The following is a 24,840-nucleotide window of genomic DNA, read 5'->3' on the forward strand; positions in this document are numbered from 1 at the left end:
ATGACTGGGCTAGATGCCGACATAGGAGCAACAACTGGAACATAAGCTTTAGGCACAAAATTTAGGGGCATTCCCCACGGGAATCCGGCGGGCATAGATTATGCACACTGGCTAGTAGGAAACACAGATACTGGCATTGCAATTATCTCAGAGATAACAATCCTTTGAGGAGTTGCAGGAGTTGGATCCGGTTGATTCTGAGTAGCAATGAATGACTCCAACAGAGCGGTGAGTCTAGAAACTTCTTCCTTGAGCTCACGGTTCTCTTGTTCCATCTGATCCATTATTCTTTAACGATTAGCTTGAGTATCGTAGCGATGAGTAAGCTTATCTGATACAAAGACAAAGAACAATAAGACATCTGGATGAAGAAACCTGCTATGCAAATGATGCATGAAATGAAATGTTTTTATTCTATTATTTTCAAGGAACATTCAAAGCCTTACTTGCAAATATTTCAATAATAATAATAATCAATAATAACAATTGGATTGAACATAAAATCTCTTTTTCATTCATAAAATTTTGGAAGGATTACACTGAGTACATTTTTAGAAACCAAAAATACAAATACAAGAGAAAAGGAAAGTATCATCCTAAGGATCTCTAGCAACTGAATCAGCTGAATTGGCCAAGGGCATGTACTTCCTTCGGGTGCGTCTGATCTCTGACTCATAAGTGGTCTTCATCTGAGCTTTCTCGATGACGAGCTGATCGACGATCTTCTTACAAGCACCAGAAGGATGTGGAATACTAGAGGAAAATAAAGCATATGGCTCTCTCTGTCTCTTCACTGCATGCTCCTCAAGAATCTCGATGAGTGCATCTTTGTCTTTCAACTCAAGCTGCAACTCCACTTGCTTTCGGTGCAAAGCATGGAATCGTTCTTCCCAAAGGTCCCTCTCTTACTTCATCTTAGCTAGTGCATCTTCCAACTCATCTACATCTTGGTTAAGGAGAGTTAATGGCTCAGCCATAACCATAGACATAGTGTAACACCTCAAAATTTGCCCTCCTCTCTTGGGACTAGCATATCATATTTGCATATCATTTTAGGTCATTAGGCATTGCATATTGCATATCATGTGGTTACATGGTGCAAGTCATTCTCTCAAGTCTTGGTCAGAAGATGAGGAAGTCAAAGGGCAAGCTAGGGTTTCATTGGACTGGTCATTAATCATCTGAGGATGTGGAGGTTCAAATTAGGGTTTCATGATTCTCAAAGGAGATTGGTCTTCATCTTGTTTGAAGTGATACATCATTATCATCATGGTTTGTCATCATCAAGTGTTGAAGCACATTCCTTGAGATTAGGGTTTTGACCACTGGTCAACCCTAATCAGTTGCATTGGGCCAATCAGGGCATAATCAGGAGATGGGGTCTATGATGTATGTGGAGATCATTCTATGGTTTTATTAAGCTAATTGAGGCTAGGGTTTCATCCTTGAGCCATTTCATCAGAAGATTGGGGCTCAGATTGATCAATGCATTGCCAAATTCATCTATCAGTTGAAAAAGTCAACTGTGGTCAACTGTGCATGATTTAATGGATTTGGAGGTGGAAATGAGTTGGACACACTTCATTCATGTTGGAACAAGTGTTATTTGACATGTCAAAGCTCAAGAATGGAGAAAATCAAGTCAGAACAAAAACTGCCAAAAATAGAAAGTGACTTGTAATAGAAGTTTCCAAAAATGGAAAGTTTTTGACCACAAAATTACATGTCCAAGGAAGCTTCTAATGGAAATTTGTTCAACATGAAAGTTGTAGATCTTGGTCTCACCTTTCCAAAAAGTCCAAGAACTTGAAAATCCCATGTATGGTTGGCAAGTTATGGTCCATTCAATTTCAAAAATGACCCATAATCAGAGGGGCATAACTTCCACATGGAGTGTCCAAATTGGATGATCTTTTTATGTGCAAACTCCATTTGACATGTACTTTCATGGTGAATAATTGGAATTCATCAAAAATGGTCAATGCAAAAAGTCAAATTTCAAGTGTACAGTTAAAGATCCAAGGGCAAAATGGTCCAACTTGAGAAATAATGAGAATTTTTGAGTGGGGATTTTTGCAACACCTCACAAATGCAATTTGAAAATTGTTTGAATGGTCATAACATGTCAAGGTTTCATATTTGGTCAACTCACTTTTGAAATGCACTTGAAAAGTGTACAAATTGCCATGGCATAGTGAAATTCCAAATTACACAACCAATGACCATGGGACAAGTTGCAACACATCACACATGTCATTTTGGGAGTGTGTGAGCTGTCAATGAGCTGTCATTGGCCTATGGTGAAAAGACCATTTTGCCCTTGCCTTTGAAAATGACACTTTGCTAATTACATTTCATTTTGTTAATTAGTGATTAAAAAGCTTGATTAGTGGGAAGTATAAACAGTTAATCATAACAAACTTCTAACAGAAATCAAAAATCACAAGATCTCAACCTCTTTTCCCTCCAAATTCTCTAAATTCTCTCAAGAACACATCAAGCAAATTGAAGCATAACTCTTCCAATTCTCCATCAAATCGTGTGGTTTTTCTTGCTGCTTCTTCCAATCATCATCTTCTTCAACTGTTTTGGAAGATCAACATCAAAGGCTTCACCAATTTCCACTGTCCAAGTGAGGTTCAATCATGGCTTTTGGAGATTCCTTCCATTAGAAGCAAATTCGAGCTAGGCTAACACTTCCATTCATCTTCCCTAACATCTTGTTGCATCTGTTTTTGGAAATTGGAGCGCAAGGACACGAGATCCATCACTGCCATTGATTCAAGGTGATTTTTCGAATCTCATGAATTGATGAATGTTTATAGGCGTTTTGAAGAGTGTTCAATGTAGTTTATCATGCTAGGCTTGGTTTGTGAAATGATGAATCATAGAGAGAGATGTTTCGATTAGAAGCTTTGATGTCAAACCCTAATTCGTTCGATCTAGGAAATTTAGGAACAATTAGGATGAATCATTTGCATATTTAGACTCTACGTGCTCAGACCTTTCCAATGGCTATCTGTTTGTGCATTTTCATGGAGTTTTGTTCTTCACGTGTTCATACGAGTTCTGGAAATTTTTTGAGTGAGAATGATGATGAAAGCCGTGTTTGATCCATTGTTTTGCCAAGCCAGTTTGAATTTGTGTTTAGCGCGAGATCCAACCAATCGCGCGCCTCCAGCTCAATTATTTAAACGCCAGCGTTTTGGTCCTGGGCAAGAAAATTACCATACTGCCATTAAATCATTTAATAAATAAAACACTTAAATAATTATTTAAAAATCATATAAATCTCAAAAAATTCATAAAAAATTAGTGGAAAGTCCAAAAAAATATGAGGTTTTTTTTTATAGCTCCCATTTTTCCCCTAGTTTTTTATGAGCATGATTTTAGAAATTGTGCATGGTGAAATATTGACTTGGACTAGGGATGTTTGACTTGTGTGTATTTTTTGCATATTTTTCCATTTTCATTGTGAAATGCTCATGCATTAAAAGAAATGCTTGAAATTTTTTGTGCTCATTCTAGACATGTTGATGGTGATTTACATGTAAAGTTTGTGAATTTTAGATACCTATGGAGTGAGATATGATTTTTTGAACTTAGGTGTGACAATTTGTGTCACACCTAGCTAGGTCAACTTTCTGGATTTATTTGCATGACCTAGAGATGTTGGAATGGATTGAAATTTTGCATGAATGATTATTGACATGTTGAAATGTTATGTGAATTTTTCTGGATTTTTCCATGGCATTTTCAATTTGATTGATATTTTTCATCTCTGTTGGTTCATTGTGCAAGCTTATATGACACATGTTTGTATATCTTGTGTGAAATTCTCATATGGTTTTGGATGAATGTGAAATTTGGTATGCTGGTTGTAGACACATTGTAGGACATCCCTGTTTTGGTCCCATTCATTTCTTAATTGATTTCACTCTGTTATGAATTTTTGAAGTGAATGCATATGTGGATACCTTGAATTGGCTTGAATAATTGTGTCTGGATTTCTTGATTTTCATTGGCCTAGTTCCTTTTGTCCAATTGAGCTGAAAATTGACATGCTATACCTTGAATAGGTCCTGTTTAGGTGTGAATTATTTGAGGATTTTTGGAATTGTTTTGGTATGCTTTTGATTGAAGTTATTCTGTTTGGACATTGGATGTTGCATTTGACCTAGTTTGACTTGTTTTGGTCATGAAATGAATGTGGTGAATGGTATGAGTATGGGATCAATTGCATTTGCTTTCTATTTGTGTTAATTTGGTTTTGGTTGAGAATCCCTTGCTGTTTAGAGTTTTTTCTCCCTTTTGGACCCTAGGCTTGGCCTAGTGGTCCAGTTTCTCACATTTGGTTTGACTTTTCAGGATGAAATGCACAAAGCTTAAGGAGAATGATTCAAGTCAATAAAATTGAATTTGTTTTATGTGGAGAACTAACATAACTTTGTTTTGTAGGTTGTGAAGCTTGAGCTTGAGCTTATAGCTTGCACTTGTGTGCATTAACCTGTGTTATTTGTCTGTGCAGTTTAACTGATTAACATTTGCTGTTTATTGTTGTCTGTCTGAGTACTGATGATACTTGATTGATTTCAGGTACATTTAGTCGCTTACAGTTCTTTAAGAACTTGCTTGCTGCTGCTTGGTTTTTAAACCACTTGAGGTAGGACTTCTATTCTTCATGTAGTCTGGGAGACCCGGCCTGTTACTTGGCCGGGCAAAATGTCTGAAGTCCTCCTTAAGAGGCAATGTTTGTGGTTGTTTACATTTGTGCCAAGCAGGGGAAAGACCTCTATGAGGCAATCGGTGGATCAAAGGGATATGCAATCTATCCCCCACTATTCTGTGAGTCGTCCCTCTGCTCACACGGCTGTGTGTTGATGCATTGGGACACAAACCCAAGATCTCGTGCTGTTGCACAATCGAGTTAGAGTCTTTGAGCGTAGAAGGGTCCCTCCATTCTGGACCCACGCTCCTTTGTCTGAAGCTCTCCCTGGTTAGGGATAAGAGCTGGGAGGTCTCATCCTCACTTCACCTTTTCATCTGCTTCACCTTAGCCTCTCAATGGCAAGGTTAAGAGCGAATAATACCCATGTACAGATGAATTGCTTCGGCAGTTAAACCCATTGTTTGAGCCCACTTGACTGGTTATAGTGTGTTCTATGTGGATACTTGCTTGAAATGCTTGTTTTGATCTGTTGATGCTTGTATGCTTGTATGCTTGTTTTCCTGGATAGGATTAACTTGCAGATTGTGCAAGTAGGTAGAAACCTCAACGTAGGGTAATGATGCATGACAACACTAGGCTCGAGTACAGCTCCCTGGTAGTGCGTCTTCCCGTGGTTTCTGGCTAGATTTTCTTTCCCTTGAGGGGGAACTACATCGCCCTGATCCTTGTTCCAGACGAGGTATGTAGGCAGGAGGTCGTGCGAGACCTCTCCGGGCACTTTTTTTCATTTTGTGTGTGTTTACTTGTCATCTGATTGTGTTTGTTTGGTTCGGATGCCGACGTAAGTCCAGTGATTGGCTGTCGGGCTCCACGTTTGCCCTTTTGAGTGCGTTTTGGTTCGGATGCTGACGTAATTCCATCAAGTGGTTGTTGGGCTCCATGTTTGCCATCTGTTTGTGTGTTTTGTGTTGTTTGGCGTGCGTAAGCCGAACTACAGTGGCTCTGATTCTCGTTCCAGACGAGATATGTAGGCATAGGATGCGATGTCCTATCGAGCTCCCTTCTCTTAACCCCACCTGCGTTCCCTGTGTGTGTGTGATGTTTAGCAACCTTTTCTTTATCTTAGAGCGTGGATCCCGTCGAGTACGACGGACGTGAGGGGTGCTAATACCTTCCCCTTGCGTAACCGACTCCCTTACCCTTTCTCTTTGGTCGCAAGACCATTTCCTTTCCAGGTTTCTCTGAGCGTTTCCTTTCCCTATCTTGGGATAAATAACGCGCAGTGGCGGCTCTGTGTTGTGTTTTTGTTTCAGCCCGCCGGTTGATTTTTCGCGGATGCGACACATAGGTCTTTCGCAGACGTACGACATCTTAAGCTCCAAATCTCTTTTCTTCACCCAACTAGTGTAAGCTTCCAAAGCTACACAATTGCACGGACCAAGCTCGGATCTTCCCTTCCTATTAACATTGTGCCAAGCGCGCAACATCCTACTCTTCAAATATTGGGGATCTTTACCCTCTTGATAGAATAAACCCTCTAACTGCATGTTATTAGGTTTATCCTTCAAGCGGAACCCAAGCTGACAACGAGCCAAAGCAGGGTTGTAATTGATTCCTCCTTGTGTACCAATGAGAGGAAGATTAGATAATTCACCACAAATATAAATAATATCCAAGCCATCAAATTCATAATCATACCAAGTAATATCAACATTGGTGAGAGACATAAGTCTTTGATACCACCGTAGACATTGCTTGTTCTCCAAGAAGATTGGTGTTTGAGGCAAGTGTGAAATAAACCACTTGAACAGAAGAGGAACACAACACACAATGGTTACACCACCCTTATAATTCCTTAGATGCAAAGATAAATATGTGTCACCCAACAAAGTCGGAATAGGATTCCCAATCAAAAAGATCCTAATGGCGTCAACATCAATAAAGTTGTCAATGTTAGGGAACAATGTTAAACCATAGATGAGCCAGACAAAGATGGCTTCAAAAGAGTCCATACTACCAACTTGAGCAAAAGCAGTATCTCTCCTAAACATAAATTCAGAAATAAGACCTTGGATTCCTCCTTTCTTCATCATATTAGCATTTATCTCTGATTTCTTCAAATGAAGAGCCTTAACTATGACGTGGGATCTCAGAATCTCCTCTAATCCACTGAAAGTTACCTTGTTAGATATGGGTATACCCAATATATATGCATACTCACCTAATGTAGGCATGTCTAAGACCCCAATTTTGACCCTAAGATCCCCCATGACATCGCATCAACTTGGCATTAGCATTGGGATCACATTTTGGTATCCTCCTCATCGATCATTCACGGGTTTTGCATTGGGAGAGATTACCAAGCACATTTGATCGTATCATACTTTATTTTTCTTTGTTTAATAACTAAAATACCAAAAATATGTCTAGTGTAGTTTTGTTTCCTTTGTAGGTAATGTCTATGTCCACTTGTGCCTTATCAAGCTCACAACTAGGATTTGAGACCCTCAGTGCAAATAATCAAGAAAGAGATGTTCCATTTGATTTATAAGCATCATATATGGATCCCCATGTTCTTCATTTATTATTTTGATCAAGAATTCACCAAGAGTTTGAAGCTTCTTTGTCAAGGAAGCCCTAATCCATCTGGGTATCATGTGTGCCTTCCTCAACAAGTTTCTTCAACAATTGGTCAAAGATATTACGGGATACTTCATTGAACATTATATTAAGCATATTTGATCCTCCATGATCCCCAAAGACCAAGATAACTTTAAGTTTGCAAGTTGGTTCGAGGAGGTTGACTAGAAAAGTCAACTAATCAAATCTAAGGTTCCCTAGACTCTATCTCCTACAATTTTTGTCATATCAAAATGATTCTGAGAGAAACGTTACTCTTTATGGCATTCCAAATAACTTTCATGTTGGCATCAAGAGATAATTTTGCTTGAAAAGTCATTTTTTATGGGGAAAGATTATAGGTCATTTTGTCTGTGCCCTAGATAGAGAGTCAACTTCCAAGAACCATAACTTGCACAGTTTTTAATATATGAATTTAATCCAAGTTCCATGATCAATTTCAAGATGTCGTCTCCGACTTTTCTTCTTTGAGAAATGTCAAATTCCACATGCAAGGGCATGTGCCATGAGGAAATATTATAGGTCCATTTTGGCCATTATCATTGAACAATCATTTTTCCTCAACTTCTAAAATCCATACCTCCATCATGCTAGATCCAAATGGTGTCACATTTGTAACCAAATTGAATATAATTGAAATATCTACAACTTTGTAGAAGGAACCAAAGTCATTTGAAGCTCATAGAAAAAGTTATTCGGAATGGAAAAAGGGATCATTTGACTTTTAACTTAGAAAATTTTCAAGTACGTTTGATTCCTCCAACTTCAACACCAAAATTCATCATGATCCAAGCTTCAAATGGAAAAAATTTCAACATTAGAGTTGTTCCCCTTCATGCTAGCTTTCCAAAGAGTTCAAGATAATTGCATTTGGACAAATATTGAGGTACTTGCACATGGTTCCTTTGTTTGGTTTATTTTGGCAACTTTTGCACTCAAGTGATTAATTCCTTTTCATGCTTCCATGTTATGACTTCAGCATCAATTGCACACGAATTGGAAGTGGATTTCATCATTGTTTGGGCCTAATTCCATGCCCATACACCCATGCACAACATTTCTATTTTTGCCAAATTTTGAAATGGTGCAAAACTGAATTCCATAGCCTATAATTACATGTGTATTGCCTCAGAATTAGAGGACCCTTACCCAAGCTTTGATCTGCAAATCCCCTAACCTCCATTGATAAAACAACCTTGAAAATTTCTTTGAAATTGAGTTTTAGTTCACCTTCTATTTTTTAACTAAAACTCCAAGGATTCACAACCATTTTCATCTTAAAAATCTCCTACAAGCAAGAGGAAGCAAGGCCAATTGAATTTGCATCAAGATCTAGCTCAGAATTCATCACTCAAAGGTGAAATTTCTCAAACTTCAAGTCTTCGTTTCTCTCTCATTTCTCCGCAATTTTTCTTGATTTGTGGTTGGCTGAAGTCCTACCAATGTAGGCAACGCGATTGAGTTGCTTTGAGGTCAAATCCAAGCAACTCAATTTGCAAACCTCGTTTTTCAATTCCACATATCTTTTTGTATAGTTAGAATTGGAAGAAATGGAGGTCAGATTCGAACTCCTCACGTTTTTCTCTTCAAAATAGTGTATGGATCTTCCATTTTTGTGAACTTTTTTGTTGGTCAGTCCGACGATGGTGACCGGAGAAGATAACTGGAGATAGGGCTCTGGTGGTGCGCTGGATCAATCTAGGACATCTGATCTGGTTCCCACGTTTTAATCTTAATCATCCAATGCAATTACCATGTGTTCAAGCGCGTTGACTGATGACCACGGTGGATGATACGCGCTTGACCATCAGGTCTGCCACCTCAATTAATAAGGGATATATGATGACCCTTATTTATTTGAATTAATTGATTTTTTATTTTATTATTTTAAATATCCTTTTCTTATTTAATTCATTATGAATCCAATTTTAATCCAAAAAATACGGAACTTTCACCAAAAAATATCAAATAATTTCCTCTTCCATTTTCTGAATTAAAATCATTTTTCGGATTGGATTTGATATTTTTAGTGAATTAAATGTTTTTTGACTTGTTTTTAATTGATTTTAAATACTTATGACTTTCAAAAATTCCCAAAAAAATTAGTCAAAGGTCATATGACCTTGTTTAACCTATAATAAATCCCTTGGCCCTTTCTTTGGTGATTTGGATGGATTTGAGGTTTTTTATCTTTAAAAATGCATTTTCATTCATTTAAAAATTGAAATTAAATTTTTTAATTGCATAAAATTATGTTGAGTTATTTGTTTGACTTTGTATTGACTCCTCTTCTATTTGGCCTTGATCTTGGTTGAATTGGACTTCAATTTGATCAAAACCATTGGATTTAGGGGGTTGATGAAGTTTGAACTTCATCCCCCAAAATGAATGGATGGTATTGATCAAATGAAGTTCATCCCTTGATCAATTTGGGATTTATTTTCACTTCATATTCTCATCTTCATCTTCTTCTTCCCCAATCCTTCATTGACCAATGACTTCTCAAATATCAAATGTTAGTTGATTCATCAATGACCTTATGTCAGATGAATCAGCATGAGCCTGATTGAGATAGGTTTGTCCCATTTTATTTTTTGTGTGTGGTATGCTTTAGGAGCTTGGTTCATTGTACCATGTCTCTAGCATTCATTAACACCAATATTTTTATTGCCCGATCTCAGATAGTTGTGACTTCTACATAAGTTCAATTATGATTTCTCAACATAAAGCTAAAATTGTCCCAAAGGCATAGCATTTTTGTAAGTGAGATTGTAAGTCTCCCATTCCTCACGGTATTGTATGAATATTTAACCTTTTTTTTTCATTTGTGAGAGCTAGTGGCATACTTGTTGATTTATCCAAGTTGGAGCCCTTCTCATGGATGATGTCTTGGTTTATATCTTCATGCTTGTGAGTGGATGGTTGAGTGTTCTCCAAAGAATGACTTAAAACAATTTTCTAATTCCAATAACATTGACCAATATCTTTTATATTGACTTTATTCTGATGCAATTTATTTTACTGCAATTTAAAATTATGTACTTTATCATTCATTGCCATTTACATTTTCATCCAACTTATTTATGTTTCAGTCCTTTTCACTTTGCTCACTTAAGCCATACTTTATGCTTGTATTATATAGTGCTTGTGATTTTGTTTGGTTTGTGGTCTTAGAACCTTAAAATACTTAATAACAACAAAAAAAAACCTAAAAAATACATTGGTGGATTGTTGGCCTTCTATCTGAGATTTGATCTGAACTTTTGAACTTAGAATATGCATCATCCTATGCTTTGAAGGACTTGGCCAATGCCATTCATCTGATACAAGCCTAGAACAACTCCATTGGTTTACCTGTTACTTTGCCTCTATGCTTAAGCTTTTATTTTGATCTTATTATTTATACCCGATGCTTGTTTCTTTGAGTTGGTGACAAGGAATATTCATCTGATACATTTGAAGATATTGAAGACTGCTTGCTTGGATGTTTTGACTATCTTTATTTGATGCCATTTGGTCTTCATATTGGTTGCTTGGATGATTATGCTTATTGCTTGCTTAAAAGTCCAAAGGAAATGGGTTTATATCTGACATTTTTGTCTTGTGGATTGCTTCCCATTGGTTAGATGTTTTCAAACTCTAAACTTTTAAATTTTGTTGGAGGATAGTCACTTCATCTCCTCCCACTTATTTAATTTCCAAATCTCTCCCTCATTTAAAAATCTTATTTGCTTGTGATTTCAAACATAGACATGTTTTAATGGGTAGAAACCTTGGCCTTATGCCATTGAATTTTCAAAACATTTTCTTAAATCAAACTTATAAATAAACTTAACCATATTGAATTTAATTTCAAAAGACAAAAAGAACTAACAATCTCATCTAATCCTTTTGGCCATCTTGTTCCTTTTTCTTTTAAGTTTTTCAAAAGAGAGCATTTAGATTTGAGTTATCTTTAGTTGAGATAAAATTCTCCCATTCCATGATATTTTGATTATAAGTCTTTCCATTTATTAGGGGTTAGTGGAATACTTGTTGATTAAATCCAAGTTGGAGCCTTCCCTCTTAAATGTTTAAAGCACTTATTATCAGTGGATATTTGGTTGAGTATTTTCCCTTTTATAACAAAAGATCTTTAAGCTTTTGTTAAAATCAATCCGTCAATCTTTGAAATTTTTACCACGAACTACAAGGTTTTGATCCCTCATTTTTATGTTGGTACATAGGCATAAGACTAAAGGTATTGAAAAACATAAAATTGTAAATAATTGAATTATTTTCTCATCCCCTCATTCCTTTTTTATCAAACATCATTTTCAACTAAAACACTTACACACAAAAAGGGCTCCCTAGGAGTACCTAGGATACTTTAGGTGTTAATACCTTCCTTATGTGTAACCAACCCCCTTACCTGTAATCTCTAACACTTTATTTGTTCATACATTTTCCCTTTTCCTTTGGAAACAATAAAAGCGTGGTGACGACTCTGGTTTTATTGATGTTAAGCTAACCAATAGCTTAATGGTCATGAATTTACCGCTACAGAAAGAAAGTGGCGACTCTGTTGTGGAGTAGTCCTCAGTGGGTTTAGCCTACTTTTTGTGTGTATTATATTTGTTGATTATTGATTTTTGTTTGTATATATTATATGTGTGATACTTTCTGTTTGTTGTGCTTGGTGATCTCTGTGTGGTGAGATAAGTTCTAACCTGAACTTGGCTTTGAAGGAGTAGTACTGAAAGAGTTGACATGAGATCCCCCACTTAGTGGAGACCTCTTTGGAGTTATTAATGTCATACGAGTAATTCGTGGATATGCATTACTTTCTCTGATTTAGGGGTCTGAGAAGTTGGGGACCGTAGAACATTTAACTCAACCTGGCCTATTTAGGACGTAGTACACTCAGACGAGTTTCTCTTGAGAATGCTATGGGTTGATGAGTCAGTCATCCTAACATATAGTATCTGATAGATGAGATCACGGCTTTGGGAAATTTTTAGAACATGATCTACAGGTTTTTATCCTTAGTACACAACTTTGGGAAGGTTCTTAACTTGACTCCATGCTCGTGACTCGCAACAAACCCTTTGATTCTCGGTTGATCCGATCAGTCTCATCAATATCATTGGAACTTGGGTGTTGATAAGGTGAAAACCATAATCCACCAAAATAGATGATTGATCTTGATGATGACTGGATACATCCCTTGACCTTTGTTTGTGTTTGCCTTGTGTGTGATTGTATTCATGCATACATGCACATCATATCATTCATCACCAGAAAATAAATTTCAAGGAACTAAGGTCGTTTTGCAAATATTTTCATACCATATATTATGGACGAAGTAACACTAAGAAGTACAGTTTCAAATGTCCCTACTTGAAAGAGTTTAGGAAGCTATCATCCTTTGTAGTTGATCCCTTGGATTTCAAGCAACGACATGGGAAGCTTTTATATGTATTGGTTGCTGATGTGGTTGAAGAACTCTTGAGTGTCTTGGTTCAGTTTTATGATCCTCTTTATCGGTGCTTCACTTTTCCTGATTATCAGGTCATGCCTACGTTAGAGGAGTATGCCTATCTCTTGGGTATACCCGTGTCTAACAAGGTACCTTTCAGTGGATTGGAGGAGATTCTGAGATCTCACATCATAGTTGAGGCTCTTCATTTTAAGAAATTTGAGATTGATGTTAATATGACGAAGAAAGGAAGGATCCAAGGTCTTACTTCTGATTTTCTCAATGGTAGAGCTACTGCTTTTGCTCAAGTTGATAGTATGGACGCTTTTGAAGCCATCTTTGTCTTGCTCATCTATGGTTTACCGTTGTTCCCTAACATTGACAACTTTGTTGATGTTAACGCCATTAGAATTTTCTTTATTGGGAATCATGTCCCAATTTTGTTGGGTGAAACGAATTTCTCTTTGCATTTAAGGAATTCTAAGGGTGGTGGAACCAATGTGTGTTGCATTCCTCTTCTGTACAAGTGGTTTATTTCTCACTTGCCTCAAACATCGGTCTTCTTGGAGAATAACCTATGTCTACGGTGGTCCCAGAAACTTATGTCTCTCACTAATGATGATATTACTTGGTATGGTTCTGCATTTGATGGCTTGGAGATTATTGACAGTTGTGGTGAATTCCCTAATGTACCCCTTACTAGTAGACAAGGAGGAAATAACTACAACCCCGCTTTGGCTCGTCGTCAGCTTGGGTTCCCCTTGAAGGATAAACATAATAACATTCAGTTAGAAGGCTTGTTCTATCAAGAGGGTAAAGATCCCCAAAATTTGAAGAGTAGGATGGCGCGTGCTTGGCACAATGTTCATAAGAAGGGTAGAGTCGAGCTTGGTCCGTGCAATTGTGTAGCTTTGGAAGCTTACACTAATTGGGTGAAGAAGAGAGCTTTGGAGATTAAGATGTCGTACGCCTGGGAGACACCTATGTCTATGGTTATGGGTGAGCCATCAACTCTCCTTAACCAAGATGTAGAGGAGTTGGAAGATGCATTTGCCAAGATAAAGCAAGAGAGGGACCTTTATTTTCCTCTAGTATGCCTCAGCCTTCCGGTGCCTGGAAGAAGAACATTGATCAGCTCGCCATAGAGAAAGCTCAGATGAATACCTCTTATGAGTCATAGATTCAACGCATCTGAAGGAAGTACACTCCTTTGGCTAGTACATATGATTCAGTTGTTAGGGATCCTTAGGATGATACTTTCTTTTTCTCTTGTATTTGTATATTTGGTTTCTAAAATTGTACTAAGTGTAATCCTTCCAAAATTTTATGAATAAAAAGAGATTTTTATGTTCAATCTAATTGTTATTATTGAATATTATTATGATTGAAATATTTACAAGTAAGGATTTATATGTTCCTTGAAATAATAAAATAAAAACATTGCATTTCATGCATCATTTTCATAACAGGTTTCTTGCCTTCCAGCCTTTCAGCCAGATGTCTTATTGTTCTTCGTCTTTGTATCAGACAAGTTGACTCATCACTATAATACTCGTGCTAATCGTCAAAGAAGGATGGATCATATGGAACAAGAGAGTCGAGAGCTCAGAGAAGAATTTTTCAGACTCACCGCTTTAGTGGAGTCTTTCATTGCTACTCAGAATCAACCATCTCCAACTCATGCAACTCCTCCTCAAAGGACTTCCATTTATTAGATCATTACAACGCCAGTGTTTGTTGTTCCTGCCAGCTAGCCTGCATAAGCCATGCCAGCCGAATTCCCGTGGGGAATACCTCCAAATTTCATGCCTGAAGGTTATCCTCCAACTGTTTCTCATATGGAGGTATCTAGCTCGGTCATGTTTGTTGCTCCCCCTGTGGTACATGTTATGCCACATGTTGATGAAACCATTTATCATTCTGAGCCATCTGAGGGCCCTGATGTGTATGAGAAAATGGATAAGATGAAAGACCAATTTCAAGAGTTGAGAAAAGAATTGAAGATCCTTAGGGGTAAAGATCTTCTTGGAAAGAGCGCTGCTGAACTTTGCCTTGTCCTGAATGTGAAAATCCCTGTCAAATTCAAAGTCCCATACTTTGAGCAGTATAAAGGGAATACTTGTCCTTTGAGTCACATTGTGAAGTACGCACGCAAGATGTCTACCCAGACAGATAATGATCAACTGCTTATCCATTATTTTCAAGACAGTCTAACTGATGTTGCTCTTCGGTGGTATATGGTTTAGACAATGCAAGTGTTCGTACTTTCAACGACTTAGGCAAGGCCTTCGTCAAACAGTACAAATACAACATTGATATGGCTCTCGATCGTTATCAGTTGAGGTTCATGTCTTATAAGGATAAGGAGACATTCAAAGAGTATTCCTAGAGGTGGAGAGAACTCACTGCTCAAATTAGTCCCTCATTGGAAAAGAAAGAGATGATGAAGATCTTCCTCAAAACCCTGAGTTCATTCTATTACGAACGTATGCTTTCCAGTGCTCCCAATGACTTCATTTAAATGGTGAACACGGGGATGCGGTTAGAAGAGAGCGTATGAGAGGTTCGTTAAGAAGGTGGTAAGATATTGTAGTCGGTAAGAAGGCGGATGTTGTTGTGGTTAATCCTGTTAACACTCCAACATGTCAGTCTGGTGAATCCAGTGGATTGAAGGTTAAGGACGATGATAATGAGGTTCTCTGATTGATCAAGAAGAGTGAGTTTAATGTTATGGAGCAGCTGCTCCAAACACCATCCAAGATCTATGTCTTATCATTGCTGATGAACTCCGAAGCGCACCGAGAGGCGTTGCAGAAAAAGCTTGAGCAGGCATATGTGGAACATGATGTCACAGTGGATCAGTTTGATCATATTGATGCCAATATTACTTCATGCAATAATTTGAGTTTCTGTGATGAAGAGCTTCCTGAGGAAGGCAGAAATCACAATTTGGCCCTGCATATCTCTATGAATTATAAAGAAGATGCTTTATCAATTTTTTTGGTAGATACTGGTTTGTCATTGAATGTTTTAACCAAATCTACTTTGGCAAGGTTATCATATCAGGGCACACCCATGAGGTACAACGGTGTGGTTGTGAAAGCGTTCGACGGTTCCCGTAAAACTGTCATTGGAGAAGTGGACCTTCTAGTTAAGATTGGTATGAGTGACTTCCAGATCACTTTTCAAGTAATGGACATTCACCTGGCCTACAGTTGTTTACTGGGAAGGCCATGGATTCAGGAGGCTGGTGTTGTAACGTCGATGCTACATCAGAAACTCAAATTTGTTAAAAATGGTAAGCTCGTTGTTATGGGAGGAGAAAAAGCATTGTTGGTTAGCCATTTGTCATCCTTCACATATGTTGAAGCTGAAGAAGATATTGAAACTATGTTCTAAGCATTTCAATAGCTAGTGAAGTTCAGAAGACTGGAGCATCCATGTCTTCTCTGAAGGATGCACAGGAAGTGGTTCAGGATAGAGGCGCAGACAAATGGGGTCGTGTCGTAGAGGTCATTGAAAATAAGAACATAGTTGGTCTAGGATTTCAGCAATGGCTGTTTAAGGAAGATGTCAAAGTTATACAATCAATTTTCTACAGTGGAGGGTTCATTGAAAAAACTGAACAGCACTCAGCAGAAATCATTGAAGATGAAGACGAAGATGAAGAAGTTTGTGTCAATTTTGTGACGCATGGACAGACTTGCGCCAATTGGATTGCTAATGACATTCCTATTATTGTGCATCATTCAAATTAATTCGTTTTATTATTTATAGAAAAATCCTTCTCCTATGCCTAAGGGAGAAGTGAAACATTGTTGGACATTTTCAAATTTGTATCATCAATAAAATACAATTTTATTCATCCATATTTTATGTTGTTTTTACTTTTTGCCTTTTTTGAAAATGGTAATCACCAAAAAACTTAAATAAACAATAATTTTTCCCATACCTGCATAATATTTGTTTGCACTTCATATTTCTAAAAAACAAAATATCAAATCATTATGCATGTTGCTTCTCAAACAAATTGAATATAATGATCTTACTCCCTCTCCAAACTTTAATTTCCCTGTGTTTGAAGTCGAGGAAGAGAATGATGATAAAGATATGTATGATGAGCTATCCTGTTTGCTTGAGCACGAGGAAAGAACTATTCATCCATTTAAATAGCAGATTGAATTGGTCAACTTGGGTTCCGAAGATGATGTCAAGGAAGTCAAGATTGGATCGCATCTTAGTCCAGATGTTATGAAGGGGTTGGTTGAGCTACTCCGAGAATATTCTGATGTATTTTCTTGGTCTTATCAAGATATGCCATATCTTGATACTGATATGGTGAAGCATAGATTTCCTTTGAAGCCTGAATATCCGCTGGTCAAGCAGAAATTGAGAAGAACTCATCCTGATATGGTAGTGAAGGTCAAAGAGGAAGTCCAGAACTAGATTGATGTTAGTTTCCTTATTACCTCCGAGTATCCGCAATGGGTGGCCAATATTATGTTTATTCCTAAGAAAGATGGAAAAGTCAGCATGTGTGTTGACTATAGAGATTTGAATAAAGCTAGTCTGAAAGATGATTTTCCTCTGCCACACATTGATATGTTGGTAGACAATACATCTAAGTTCAAAGTCTTTTCTTTTATGGACGTATTTTCTGGTTATAATCAGATTAAGATAGCACCCGAAGATATGGAGAAGACCGTATTCATTATGCCTTGGGGAATATTCTGTTATAGAGTGATACCTTTCGGTTTGAAGAATGTTGGTGCAACGTACCAGAGAGCTATGACCACTCTTTTCCATGATATGATGCATAAAGAGATTGAGGTCTATGTTGATGACAAAATTGTTAACTCAAGGACTGATGAAGAGCACGTTGAGCATTTATTGAAGTTATTCTAGCGTTTAAGGAAATATAAACTCCGCTTGAATCCCAATAAATGTACATTTGGTATTCACTCTGGTAAGTTGTTGGTCTTTATTGTAAGCGAGAAGGGTATTGAAGTTGGTCCTGCCAAGGTCAAAGTGTCGCAACGCGAAAAACAACCGGCGGAAAAATACAGAGCCGCCACCGACGCTATTCATCCTATGACGGAAAGGGAGCGCAGGACTAACCTAAGAAAGAGAAAGAAACGGTCTTACGACCAGAGATTGCAAGGTACGGGAGTCGGTTACGCAAGGGGAAGGTATTAGCACCCCTCACGTCCGCCGTACTCGACGGGATCCACGCTCAAAAGATAGCTCAAAGAGTAAGAAAATGGTTGCTAATAAATTGCTCAAAGAAAACTGCACCAAACTGGAATAATAAACAGGTGAAAAAAGAAAGAAGACGGAGGAAATGGACTCGGCAGGATGTTGCATCCCGGGCCTACGTAGTTTGTCAGAAACAAACATCAGAGTCAACGTAGTTCGGGGAAAAGGGAGACATGCTCGCTAGGACATCGCGTCCTATGTCTACGTATCTTCTCTATCCAAAGGAGAATCAGAGCACTCGTAGCTCGGCTAACGCACGCCGAAACAAGACACTAAAAAGGGACGCTGAGACGTCAAAAGAAACACTCAAAGGAAACAGAATGCCAATACATGGACTTATATCCGACTCCTAACAATAACAAACAGGAAACAGAATGCCAATGCATGGACATATATCCGACTCCTAACAATAACAAACAAACATGAAACTGAATGCCAATACATGGACTTATATTCGACTCCCAACAACAGCAAACAAAGAGGAAACGGAATGCCAATACATGGACTTACATCCGACTCCTAACAATAACAAACGCGAACCAGCGAACACCAAAGAAAAGGTTATCAGAACAAACCCCAACAAAGTAACTAACTATCCAGCCAGTCACCACAAATAAACCCCAAAGATGAACCCCAAGTGAATAACCATCATCATAAATGAACCCCAATATGAACCCCAAATGGAGACAACCGTCATAAATGAACCCCAATATGAACCCCAAATGAATGACAATCGTCATAAATGAACCCCGATATGAACCCCAATATGAACCCCAAATGGAGACAACCGTCATAAATGAACCCCAATATGAACCCCAAATGAATGACAATCGTCATAAATGAACCCCGAGATGAACCCCAATATGAACCCCAAATGAATGACAATCGTCATAAATGAACCCCGAAGATGAACCCCAAATGAATAACCTTCACAAACGTCACAAATGAACCCCAAGGATGAACCCCAATATGAATGACAACCGTCATAAATGAACCCCGAAGATGAACCCCAAATGAATAACAGAAGAAATCCCCCAAGGTATAAACATACCACACATGTCCACGCTGAACAAACAAATACTCACACCAAAACAAAGAAGAGGGTGCACACAAACAAGACAACACAAAAAAAAAGAAAAAGGGTGAACACACACACAAAAAAAGAAAAGGGTGCCCGGAGAGATTGCTTACAACCTCTTGCCTACGTATCTCATCTGGTATGAGAATCAGGGCGACGTAGTTCCCCTTAACAGGGGTAAAACACTCTCCTAACCAGAGACCAGGGAAACAACAAACTAATAGGGAGACTAAGAGTCGAGCCTAATAGTTGTCATGCCATCAATATCCCTAAATTGAGGTCTCTAACAAGAATCTTACTTCCTCAAAAATCAATCATACAACTCCTACAGAAATGGAGATGAGAAGAGGAAGACAGATAAACACACCAGCACAAATGAACAAGCATCACACACTATATCCATACAAGAGGCCCAAACAATGGGTAGGCTTTAGTCAAGAGGGGTCATATCAACCTCGACAAACAAGCCAAACTGTAAGGTTAAATCTGTAGCTCTTAACCACTGACATTGACCGTCAGGGTGAGCAGATCAAAATGGTAATGAGGATGAGACCTCATAGCTCTTAACCCTGGCCAGGGTGAGCTCATGACAAAGAAAGCGTGGGGATCCAGAAAGTGGGATCCTATTCCACTTGATAGACTCTGGACAAAGATCTTGGGTACATGTTCAGAAGCATCAACACGTAGTGCGAGCATAAAGAATGACTCACCCGATAACGGGGGATTGGCTACTAATCCCTTTTATCCGTCAATTGCCTCTACTCTTGGAGGTCTTATCAAGTATCACATGCCTCATCTTGGAGGTCTTTGGGCATAATTGTAAACAAACACAAACAGAGCCTCTGAAGGAGGACTTGCCAGCAAAATGCCTGCCAAAAAGGTGACAGGACTTCCAGACTACATGAAGTAAGAGGCTAACTACCTGAGTGGTGTATCAACCACAATCCAAATCTTAAGCAAAAGCAAAAGCAAAAGCAAGCAACTAAGGTACCTGTACAAATACTGACATGTTAATACTTCAGTTATTAAACCAACAGATAAACAGTGAAACCATTCACAGTTACACAATTCAATGCACAATGCCCAAGCATTCAAATGGGCTCATGAGCTCAAGCACATAATTTAAAATCCTACAAAACAAACAAAAGTTAGAATTCAAATCATTTGCATCTCACAAAGTGAGAACAAATCAACCATCAATGCTAAATGTCCAAACTTGAAACACAAAACAAGGTTAGTTTATGTACAAAACACTAGTACAAAGACTAAGTTCAAAACCAAACCAAATGATCAAAACAGAACTCAATCTTACACACAATGCACATTCAAACATTCCATTAAATATCCTCAAAAGGACCAGCATCAATTCAATAAGCAAATATATCAAATGGCCTATGTTATGCAATGATCACAAAATATGCACAAAGTGAACTTCCAATTTAGAAAATTCAAATCAAAACAGAAATGCATGCAATGACTTTGAAATTTTTTATGCAAGCTCCTTATGTCATGAACAGACAATATGCAAAAAATCAAATCCAAAAAAGTTCAAATGATAGATGATCAAAAATGCAACAATCCAATGTCAAAAATGTGACACAAATTGTCACATTTATCTCCGTGTGTCCAAAACAATGATAGCATATGAGAAAAAATCCAAATCAGTGCTAAAAAATTCACATCATGTATGATCATTATGCACACAAAAAATTGGATCAAGAAGCTCAACATGGAGAATTTCACAAGGCATTGAACACAACATATCAATTTAGCACAATGTTCATTCAAAAATTCACAAATCACAAACCAGGCATCAACAAATCATGAAATTAATACTATAAAAAACTAGACATCAAAACAAAACTAGGAAAAAATTAGGATTAATTTGGATCATTTTTCTATTTTTTATGATTTTTCAAATATGAGCAAAATAATTGACATAACATGGAAATATGGAGGGAAACAAATAATTTAAATAAAACTCAGAAAATATAATCACCACACGATCTGGCGCGTAATCCACATCAACGGTCCAAGTTCAAAAGGCCAAAACGCCGCGTTTCATTAAACGCGTTGGCAGCACACTCATCATTATTCAAACACGCGTGGCACAGTCAAACAATCCATGGCCAATCGATTGTACAAGCAAGCACATACGTGGAAAACAGATCAGCAAAACCCTAACATTTACAGAGACGCCGGAGCTAAGCTCCGGTCGTCTTTTCCGGCTAAGCTCCGGTGGTTCAGACAAGAAGTTTTTCCAGAAATCAACAAAACCGGTACCATTCGAACCGTCCTTCCACATACATTCCAAATATGCTAATGATTTCATCTAGTTCTCCCTAGGTTTTCCAGATCGAAGCAAAACATTTTGTAGATCCAAACTTAAAGTTCATCATACATGCTTAATACTTAACCATTTTCAAATCTAAACACATGTACAAGTTCTACTAAACGAGATCTACACATCTATATCAAGAAAATAGCAAAAAGAGATGATCGAATTTGCATCACCTGGAAATGAAGGTTACTGAAATCGTGTCCTCAAGCACTCTACAGCTCCAGATCTACTCCACTACACTTGCCTTGAAGCTTTGAGCAAAAATGAATGGTTGAAAACACTTGAATCTACTTCAATTTCCAAGTTCCATCTTCATGCTCATGTACATGAACTGCTCAAATTATGGCTCAATTTCAACAAACAAATGATGATTCTAGATCAATGAAGTATGATGATCAAGAATATGCAATAATTTTTGGTGTTTGTGTGAAGAAAAATGAAATTCGAAGTGAGAGAAAATGGAGAGGTTCTTGAATTTTCAGATCTGAAAAGTTAGTTATGCTGATTATGGCTAGGGTTTCTGTTTTTATACTTCATGTTAATGATGCTAAAAACCAAATTAGACCTTCACTAAACATGATTAGTGAATATGAAGCCATTTGCAAAAAATGAAAATTGCACTCCCATGCACGTGCAAGCTCCCATGTTAAGCTTCTAATCCACTCCAAATTAGCCAATGGTCATGATTTGAGATGTCTTGATCAAGAGAAACATTTTGCAAAAAGAATGGACCAAATTGGAGCTTTGTATCAAACGTTATGCCATTTTGAATTTCCATGCACACCTTGTGATCAAATGACCATAACTCCTCAACCATTCATCATATGAACATGAATTAGGGCTTTTTAGAAAGGGGAGACAAAGATCTACAACTTTCATGTTCACCAAAAATCCATTTTAAACATCTTTGATATTGAAAAGTCAAGTTGAATGTGGACCAAAAACTTGCCAAATTTGGAAACTTTGAATTACAAGTCACTTTCCATTTTTGGTAACTTTTGGTATGACCTCTAAATCTTCAAGATGGATGTTTTAAAATGATGAATGGACCCCATTTGAACATGATTGAGGTGTCTCAACTCATTTCCCCACCTCATAGCCCTCAGTTGACTGCATAGTTGACTTTTTGGTCCTCAGATGACCTTGAAATGTCCTGATCTACCAGAGCCTCTACCACTTGGGGAAATTGCTCAAAAATGAAACCCTAGCTCATGTAAGCTCCTTAAGATAACCATGTGATCTTCATACCAAGAAAATACCTCATCTCTTTGAGAAACCCTAGTTGGAAGAATGGCATTGATTAGGGTTGGACAGAGGTCACAACCCTAATCCAGAGGAACCTGAGCATGAACTATGAAACCCTTGATGATGATGGAAATTTATCCTTGCAAACAAGATGATGCTCAAGACCTTTGAAGAATCAAGAAACCCCAATGAAATGCAAACCCTCAGATGGTTGATAATCAATTCATAGAGACCCTCAGGCTGGAATCATGCAACTTCTCCATCTTTGAAAAGACTTTGGAGGATGACCTTCTTATTTCCCTATGATATGCAAAATGCAATGCCTAATGCTCTAAAATATGAAATGCAATGTGTCAAACTAGTCTCAAGAAGAGGAGGGCAAATTTTGAGGTGTTACAACTGCCCTTATTCAATCCACTGTGAACCTGTCGATATGAACAACCTCAGCTTTCAGATGATCAGGGTGAAGAGTGGTTGAATACCAAGAACAGACGAACAATTTACGCTCCGCTGGGAATTATTATTATTATTTTGCTTTTCTTGAACCCCAAAAACTTCTCTGATTTTTTTTCTTTTTCTTGGATCCCTACACAAATATTTTTCTTTCGCGCGGATGATCCCTGATCACCGTATTTGAACCCCGACAACTTCATGTCACTCTTGCTGCCAAACAATGAACCCCGTTCTCCATTTGAACCCCAATCGCCTGACGATAACTCTCGATCGTCATTGTGAACCCCATTCTCCAAAAAACACCCCGTGTCTCCTTTTCTCCATTTGAACCCCGTTCTCCATTCTCCCGTGCTAATTCCGTTGGCAACGTCGGAAATAACACCAACCACCACTCTGACAGCGACATATCAGAGGGTATACCTTCACAACAGGAAAGTAACATGTGCATTTCTTCCCTTGAAAACACCCATAACGACTTCTCTTGGCCTCGCCAAAGTCAAAGGTGACACAAGATCAGAAGACAATCCTGAGGACCTCATCCCAGATACAATCTTCAACTCCAATCTCCAGTTGAATCCCGTTCTCCAGAAAATGCCCAGCACTTCCTTTTCTCCATTTGAACCCCAATTTTCGCGCTGATCGCGTAACGTTCTCTGATCTTCATTTCCATCTCCGCCCGACGGAATCTCTTCCTCCAATATCGCGCTACTGGGGACAATTGTTGATCCAACGTCATAATGCTAAACTCCTCAGAGTAACATCTTCACCAACCAGCTAAACCAATTCTCAAACGGTAACCACGACTCGAGACTAGCTTATGCTTGCAATACTGATGCATGAGTTTTATAGCGTAATGCTCCATAACCATGGAAATGCTACGCAATTAGTTATGCAATATGCTATGCTTCTCTAAATGATGAATGCATAAAAAGTATCCCCCTCAAGGGACGACACGAGCAACCCTGCTGAGGAACTCGATATCACTCCAATCTCCAATCCTGCTCGGGATAACGCTGCTGCTGGGGACGACCTCCACCGAATCCGATCTGCTTGTGGACTTCACTGGGGAAAAACTACCAACGCACACCCCTGCCGGGGAAACAGCAACCTTCAGACCTGCTGGGGAAATAACAATCTCAACCCTGTTAGGGGAAACAACAAACTTCAGGCCCGACTGCCGAGGAAACACCGACCTCGAACCCGCTGGGGAGATACGGAATATTTGACACGGAGCACCCGTCGACTCGTCGAGCACTGGTATTCATCATCTAACCATAGTGTCAACTTTCCACTTCTTCAGACTTTGAAGAGTCTTATTGATTAACCATCTAGGATCGTCACAATTCTTTCGCCGTCTTTACACCATTCCTCAACTCCTTGTCCCTGACTGGATTTCAAAGGAGTCTTTTGTCAAAAAGAAACGCTTCATACCACAACCTGCAAGTGAGTGAAAATAACCAACAGCACCTGCAAAAGAGATCGTTAGATAAAACGTGCCCCAGGCGTGCCAAGATTTCAACATCCAGGTCACTCAACCTTCCGAATAAGATTTCAAGTTTTCAATCCTATAAACATGAATTGGAAGGGACCCCTATGTCTCAAAATGCAAAGATTCTTTATCAAAATAAACGGATGTTTTCGCAATCAAAGCGGTAATGAAAACAAAAACAAAGTTATTTGACTGAATATGCATTTTATTG

Source organism: Lathyrus oleraceus, chromosome 4, assembly GCF_024323335.1.
Source record: "Lathyrus oleraceus cultivar Zhongwan6 chromosome 4, CAAS_Psat_ZW6_1.0, whole genome shotgun sequence".
Taxonomy (NCBI): domain Eukaryota; kingdom Viridiplantae; phylum Streptophyta; class Magnoliopsida; order Fabales; family Fabaceae; genus Lathyrus; species Lathyrus oleraceus.